This window comes from Maylandia zebra, linkage group LG6 (genome assembly GCF_041146795.1).
Source record: "Maylandia zebra isolate NMK-2024a linkage group LG6, Mzebra_GT3a, whole genome shotgun sequence".
Taxonomy (NCBI): Eukaryota; Metazoa; Chordata; class Actinopteri; order Cichliformes; family Cichlidae; genus Maylandia; species Maylandia zebra.
This window is the reverse complement of record NC_135172.1, coordinates 15,066,541-15,074,684: the sequence shown is the minus strand read 5'-3', so window position 1 is coordinate 15,074,684 and position 8,144 is coordinate 15,066,541. Positions and strand designations below refer to the sequence as shown.

The window sequence follows — 8,144 nt, the reverse complement described above, 5'->3', positions numbered from 1 at the left end:
TCCGGGTTGTCGCCTCGAAACGACGCGGGGGAGAGGCGTTAGCGGATGGAAGCAACAGGTACGTGGGGTGAGCGCTTTTCGCTGTTTACTATCTTGACTTGTTTTTGAATTAATTGTGGATTGCGTTCAACAGTATTTTGATACCGCCGCGGGTAGATGCGTGGGGCTCGTATGTGACATCGCACGTAGTGAATGGTGAGTTGAGCCTGAATGTTTGTTTGTATTTGTAACCTGTATTAGTATGCCAGTGCTATTAGCTGATGGGATAGCTAAGGGTGAGGCCTACTACATTACTACTACTCTCACTTTACGTGGCTGTAGTTTTGTTATTAGAGATTGTTATTTATTTTAATTTATTACAATGGTTGGATATGTATTTGTTGTATATTGGTATTTTCTCATGAACTTTATTGTGTACACTGGAACTAAAGCTAGCTTGGGAAATTTAGATGAATTTTGCTAATAGTGGTCCTGTGATTATAGTGCAGGCTAGTGGTGCCCTGGAGAGACCACAGCGACACCACTACTTTGGATGGCGAGCTAGGCCCAACGAGCCAGAACCCCAGCTACAACTTCCTGCGGTCTGGTAGGAGGCTGCTGCGGCCTACACTCTCCCCCCCTGGTTTTCAGTCCCCCAAATCTCACTTTCGAGATCTCAGTCTTGGAATCTCAGTTCTGATCATCACACTTCCAATTTCAACCTGTTACAGACTGTCATACGCGTTGGATTTATATCAATCATGAAATAGCAACTTTATGGACATTGTCTGCCGGGGGTTGGAGGAGGTTGCTGCACCACTGTGCAGCGGATACTTTACAAGCTTGAATTATGTTTTATCTTTTCCTGTCTGCAGATTTGTAAATATTGGTATTTGGTAATTGCACTTTATTTTCACTATAAATAATAACTGTAATCACAATATCTGTGGTTGTATGTTTATTGTACTTCACTCACCTCCTAGAGCCGAATCTGATATCTTCTGAATTAGCCCAACTACTCATAACCAACTTAAATTTTTTTAGCTTATGTACTTGCTACATAAGACAAATTAGTGGCGAACCAGCCAGGAGGTTGTGTCAAGTATAATATTGTTGTGTACATTCAGTCTCACTATCTCACCATATTACTATGAACATGGACTTGTTGGAGTCATTAGGTGTTAAAATACCAAACGCGGTATTGGTCAGTGGCGTCCCCGCATATGAGGTTGAGGAGGTTGAAGATTTTCTTCTCCAGTATGGTGCTATTGAACGCTCCGTGCCAATAAACTCACCCGGTTCTGAGTTTAATAATATGCTCGTCGTTGAGTTTAAAACAGGGTCTGCTTTTGATTTATTGGGTCCGATTCTGCCATATACATTTAAGCCCTTAAATAATGAATATCATATAAAAAGCTTGTCTAAAATCTATGCGGCTACTGTCGGGTGCACAAAGACTAAGACTTATTTAGCTGACTTAAAACAAGTAGCAAAATTGTCTGGTCAGGATTTTGCTGAAGTTCTTCAAGAACTAATGACCCAAATAAATGGAGCTGTTTCAGAACTGCACCCAGGAAAACGAAGGGCTCAAGCAGGAATGCACTGCCGCATCTGAACACAAAACGGCTGCCACTCCGGATCAACAAACCCACAACATGGCTATTCCTGTCACTTCTTCAGCTGCCCTACATCCTACAACAACAGAAGGACATTCTATCAGTATGTCTGCAGCTGAGTTAAATCCACCTGAAGTACAGAAGTATGTTGTGGAGCATATAGTAAAGAGCGAAGATGTAAACATACGTTCATCCCATAGGCTGCGCAGGTTTTCTGGGAGACTGCCACACCCACAGCATGAGGTGGACTATGATACATGGCGCTCTGGAGTGGATCTCATCTTAAAGGATCCAGCCATTTCAGAACTGCGAAGATCCAGACACATCCTTGATAGTCTTTTACCACCTGCAGCGGACATAATCAAGCACCTTAACCCCGACCTACCAGCAGAGACTTATATTCAACATCTTGATTCTGCTTATGGAATTGTACAGGACGGGGAAGAACTTTATGCGAAGTTCATGGACACACTGCAAGGCTCGGGTGAGAAACCATCCGGCTACCTACAGCGACTTCAGGTGGCCCTGAGTTTAGCTGTCAAGCGGGGAGGAGTCAAGCAGGGTGAAGTGAACAGGCACCTGCTCAGCCAATTCTGTTGGGGATGTTGGGATAGTAACCTTATCTCTGAGCTCCAGCTGAAGCAGAGAAAATCCAACCCACCTTCTTTTGCAGAACTGTTACTCCTATTAAGAACTGAAGAAGACAGAGAAGCTAGCAAAACTCTGAGAATGAAGCAACATCTGGGAACACCAAGACACAGAGTTGCAGCTCAAGCTCAGTTCGCAGTAGAAGAAGAAAGGGGGGTCTGTGCTGCATTGTCCACTCTCACCCAGCAGATGGCGGAGATGCAAAAGCAACTTGCCGCCTTAACTGCCTCCCAGTCTCACCAGTCCTGTACTCCTGTTCCAAAGCAGCACCAGAAGCAAAGAACGGATACACAGGGGACTATATCACCTAACCCCAAGCCTGGTTTCTGTTTCAGGTGTGGGGAAGATGGACACATTAGACCACAGTGCGAGAACAGACCCAATTCTGCATTGGTCAATGCAAAACGCAAACAGTTCAGTGAAAGGAAACCAAAATGGCAGAAGCGGAATTCATCAACTGGACATTTAAACTAGATACAGTTCCTGTAATGGGACGTACAGGAACTGTGCAGGACCCACATTGTCCCGCAAAGGAGGAAAGGAACAAGGAGGAAATTGTTCACTGTGTAGACCTACACACTTGTCCGAAGGCAACCACAATGTTACCTCATGGGTTAGTTGGGTCAAGATGCACAACAGAGGTGACCCTAGCAGGCCATCCACAGAAATGCCTGCTTGATACAGGATCACAGGTTACTACAATACCTGTATCCTTTTACAACAATCATCTTCATGAACAACAAATTCAACCACTCCATGATCTTTTCCAGGTGGAAGGTGCTGCGGGTCAAACCATTCCATATCTTGGATACATTGAGATTTCCGTCAAGTTCCCCAGAGATCTTGTTGGTGAAGAATATGAAGTAACAACATTGGCTCTAGTTGTTCCGGACGTACACCCTGACGTCCCCGCCACTGTGCTAATTGGGATGAACACCCTGGAACCCCTGTATGAACAGCATCTTAACCAGCATCCGAGCTATCAGCCTAGCACTCATGGGTACAGAGCGGTGTTGAAAACACCCCACTGTTTAGCCAGAGTGTTCTCCTACAGCATCCTGCTTCCACCTTACCTGGGGGTTTGTGCGTCAGCAGTTGTCTCATCAACTTCCCTGTTCTTTCTCCATACAAGGTTCCCGTGGTTATTACAAATGAGTCGGAGCAAGATACCTTCATTCCACCTCACAGTGTCATTGCGGATTTGGAAACCTACCACTCCATCTTGTCTGAACATCGCGTGACCCATCTTCCAGTCAGGAACACTATCACCAGCCTGAATTTTGATTTTGGTGATTCCCCACTGTCACCTGAATGGAGGACGCGAGTCATAGGCAAGCTGAATGACATCTCGGAGGTCTTTTCGCATCATGACTTGGATTTTGGATGTACATCACCTGTCAAACATCATATTCCACTCCATGACAATACACCGTTCAAGCAACGTGCCCGGCCAATCCATCCACAAGATTTTGAAGCTGTCCGCCGTCACCTGCGTGAGCTTCTGGAAGCCGGCATTATAAGGGAATCATCGTCTCCTTTTGCTTCGCCTATCGTGGTGGTCAGGAAGAAGAACGGTGAGGTCCGGCTGTGCATAGACTACCGGAAACTAAACCTTCAAACCATCAAGGATGCATACCCCTTACCTAATTTGGAGGAATCCTTTTCAGCACTCACTGGTTCTAAGTGGTTTTCAGTACTCGACCTGAAGTCCGGTTACTACCAGATCCAGATGGAGGAGGAAGACAAGGCAAAGACTGCTTTTGTGACTCCTCTTGGGTTCTGGGAGTTTAACCAAATGCCTCAAGGTGTCACCAATGCCCCAAGCACATTTCAGCGCTTGATGGAGCGATGCATGGGGGACCTCCACCTAAAGGAAGTGCTCGTTTTCCTTGATGACTTAATCATCTATTCAGACACTCTTGAGGAACACGAACGAAGGCTGCTGAGAGTCCTGAACCGGTTGAAGGAATATGGGCTGAAACTGGCACTGGAGAAATGTCGATTCTTCAAAAAGTCTGTAAAGTACTTGGGTCATATTGTCTCTGAGGAAGGAGTTCAAACAGACCCCGAGAAGATAGAGACCATCAAGACATGGCCGGTTCCACAGACTTTGAAACAATTGAGGTCTTTTCTGGGCTTTGCTGGCTATTACCGCGGTTTATAAAAGACTATTCCGTCATTGCCAAACCACTCAATGACCTGACTCGTGGATATCCTCCGGTTCAAAGATCAAAGACCCTGAAAGCTCGCAAGACATCCACCTACGGGCCAAATCAACCCTTTGGTGAGAGGTGGAATACCAACTGTCAAGTTGCATTTGAGACCCTGATTGAGAAGCTTACAACTGCCCCGGTCCTTGGGTTTGCAGACCCGTCTTGTTCATACATTCTGCACACCGATGCGAGTGTGACCGGACTTGGAGCTGTGTTGTATCAAGAGCAAGAGGAGAAACTCCGGGTCATAGCTTATGCTAGCCGCGGATTGTCGCAGAGTGAGAGCCGTTATGCAGCCCACAAGTTGGAATTCCTCGCCCTTAAGTGGAGTGTGACCGAGAAATTCCAAGATTACCTGTACGGGGCAGATTTTACAGTGGTGATGGACAGTAATCCATTGACCTACGTTTTGACAACAGCTAAACTGGACGCTACTGGACACCGTTGGTTGGCTGCATTGTCAACGTACTCCTTTAAACTTCTGTACAGAGCTGGCAAACAGAATTGTGACGCTGATGCGCTCTCGCGATGACCTTACTCCTGCTCCAATGATGAAGTTTCTAATGACCGTAAAATTAACATTTTTATGTATTAAAATTGCTACTCCCCGTTGTCTAGAATTATAACCGGCTGCAAACACGTTAGGAAACTCAGGTGTTTTAAGTTCATTTAAACCTGTGACAGGTTTGTGAGTTTCTTGTAATAAAACAACATCTGCCTGTAGTTTTTTAAGCTGGTTAAATATTTTTAACCTCTTTCCTCTGGTGCCAGCTCCATTTACATTCCATGTGACAAACCTCAGCATGCCCTTAATTGTGCGTGTATGTCTAATGATGTACGCTGGGTGTTTCGTTTAGACAGGTGGAGAGAATATGGAAACATCCCTTGTTTGTAAATAGAAAGAGAAAAAGAAGTGTGGTGAGAGACTCCATAAGTCTGACTATGTGTGTGAATATTCACTAATATGAACAAGCGTGGCTTGCTTATGTGTCTTGCAAGTCTGTGCGTGCTGTGAGGCTGTTGTGAATGTGCTGCCGTTGAGCTGATGTGTTTGCGTGATCGTGTTGTGAAAATATGGAGAAATAGAGGGTGTTGTTTGTAGGTGAGTGGGGAAGTAGGTGACCACAGCAGTGAAAGACAAGAGAAAGAAAGAAACCACATGAACTGTGAGCGACAACAAAAAAAAGGAAACGAAACGGAAACATTCCAATTAAAGCAATGACGGAGGGTGACGGTGTTATATCTGCTATGACATCCTACTGATATTACTAGGTTAAACACATTTTAAAGGAGAAAGTGTGAATGAATAAGAAAAGAGTGTAGCGGGTTCTTATCTGGAGTGCAGTCAGTATAACCACGGTGTGGTGCCGGGGTCGCGGTACAGCTGTCCGTCCACGTAGAGCCGGTCCACGGCGATGACAGCACGGGAGCCTTTCTGGATAAAGCTACGTCGAACTGGGAACAGGACCTTGCGTCGTTCCAGGATCTCTTTGGGGAACTGGTCGTTCACGCTGAAGTCCGTTCCTTTCAGCTCTCTGCCGCGACTCTTCACCTGTTCCTTCTGTTTGAATTGACTGAATTTGGCCACAATAGGCCGTGGTCTCCCGGTCCGCGACCGCGCGCCCCCCAAGCGATGTACTCTATCGAAGTCGATGTTCTTTACGGTGTCCTCCGGCAGCTTCAGGTGGATTTTAATGAAGTTTTTCACCGTTGCCTCTGCATCCTCTCCGGCAGTTTCTGGAATACCAGAAAACACAAGATTATCTCTCATGCTACGGGCTTGTAGATCGATAACGGACTCTTTTATTTTTTTATTTTCAATGTTTAGCTGGGTCACGTTATCGGTGAGAGATTTAACCGACTCCCGTAGCGTGGCATTTTCAGCGGCAAGCGTTTCCACCTGCCGCTGGCTGAATTCCAGAGATTCTCTCAGAGATTTAAATTCCCGGTGTAAAATCTCCACCAGGGACAGCCTCGCATCGAAACTGGACAATCGCTTGTCGATTGACTCCAGGATTTCTGCGATGTCTTTGCCGGCAGGCGATGTTGTACCGGGGGAGTCTGCCTGGCGACTTCTCTTCGATGACGGCGTCTCGATTTTGGCCGGGGAAGATGCACTCTGGGCCTTATGCATTACTAAATCTTGAAAACAGCGGTCGATGTAATCTTGGAGAGCGTCTAAACTCTCCCCGTTGTCCTCCAGGGTGTTAGAGATGATAAAACAGATGTTGTTAGTTATATGACAATTGATTAGTATATTTGGTAATACTGAAGCTTGGAAAACCTTTGTTAAACTCTATGCTACCATTTGCTTTTTCTCCGCCAAAATCTCCGGCGTCTGACGTCACCTACAACATCACTTCCGTCACTTACCTCACCTCCGTCACTATCAGCCTGCTGTTCACTGATAGTTTTTTTTTTTTTTTTTTTTTAGTTCAAACATCAAAAGACATGAATGCTTTAAAAGTATCAACATCAGCTTTTCTCTAACAGCATGGTGGGAGTTTCTAAAAATAACGGAGTCTTCATTAATCCCATGCAAACGTACACCTATCTGGAATAACCCTGACATATTACAAAACAATAATATGATTAATTTCCCAGAATGGAGTTGTAAAGGAATTAAATACTTAGAACATATATTAGAGGGAACAGAATTTATTCCATTTGACAGACTAGTTGAACAATATGGGATCAACAAGACAAGGTTTTTAGAATATCAACAAATTAAATCCATAGTAAAAAAGAAATTTAACCTCAGTCAAGTTGAATTACAAACACCACTAAGTGCGGCACATTTTCTTACTCTTAAATCCCCCAAATTATTATCTAAAATATACAGAACACTTTCTAAATTAGATGAATCAATATCCCTTCCTACTGCAAAGTGGGAAGCAGATTTATCAGTCAACCTAGACCAAAACTTCTGGTCTCAGATTTGCTTAAAAACTTTTAAATTAATTAAAAATCCCAGTCTGCAATTAATACAATACAAAATACTTCATAGAGTGCACTATACAGGTCATCGGATGTTCAATATGGGCTTTACATCTTCCAACAACTGCTCACACTGTCAAGGCAATACACCAGACAATTACATCCACGCTCTTTGGTTCTGTCCACCAGTGCAAAAGTTTTGGCGCGAGATATGTGAAGACTTATCAAAGTGTCTGAAATGTAACATTCCAACTTCCCCCTTAGTGTGTTTGTTGGGCAGCTTAGATAATATCACTTCAGAAAAGAATATAGCCCATATGATCTTCACTGCCCTATGCATAGCCAAGAAAACAGTCCTCATGAACTGGAAAAATAAAAATAATCTTAATTCTAACCAATATAGAAATTATCTATTAGATTACATTAGTCTTGACACAGCCTCTGCCACCACATTAGATCAATTGCTCTGGGCTCCTTTGATCAGCTCCATCACCTAGTGGGGGGTCATAGTTTGGTCCCGCCTTCACTGTTGTGATTGGTGAGGGGGTAGGGACAGGCTTAGGGCGTCGGGGGGTTCCCCGGAGGCATCTTCCTTGGGGGGCTCAACCCGGGGTAGCGGTCACGTCCGGTTGAGGGCTCTGTTGGCTCTCAGGTGACTGTTTCCTCGCGGCTGCGTGCAGCGGGGCTAGGGGAGGGTCTGTGCTGACGGACGTGGGTTACTGACCTGGCAACCTGGCTGCCCCTGGGTGGG

At 45.0% G+C, this 8,144-nt stretch overlaps 1 long non-coding RNA gene across 1 annotated transcript; it reads left to right on the top strand.

The window, feature by feature from the left end:
* LOC106675779 (uncharacterized) lies at positions 1–611 on the top strand. The gene is made up of 3 exons (XR_001342075.3): positions 1–58; positions 134–195; positions 484–611. It is a non-coding gene; the product is annotated as an uncharacterized LOC106675779 (long non-coding RNA).
* The last annotated feature ends 7,533 nt before the right edge of the window (positions 612–8,144 follow it).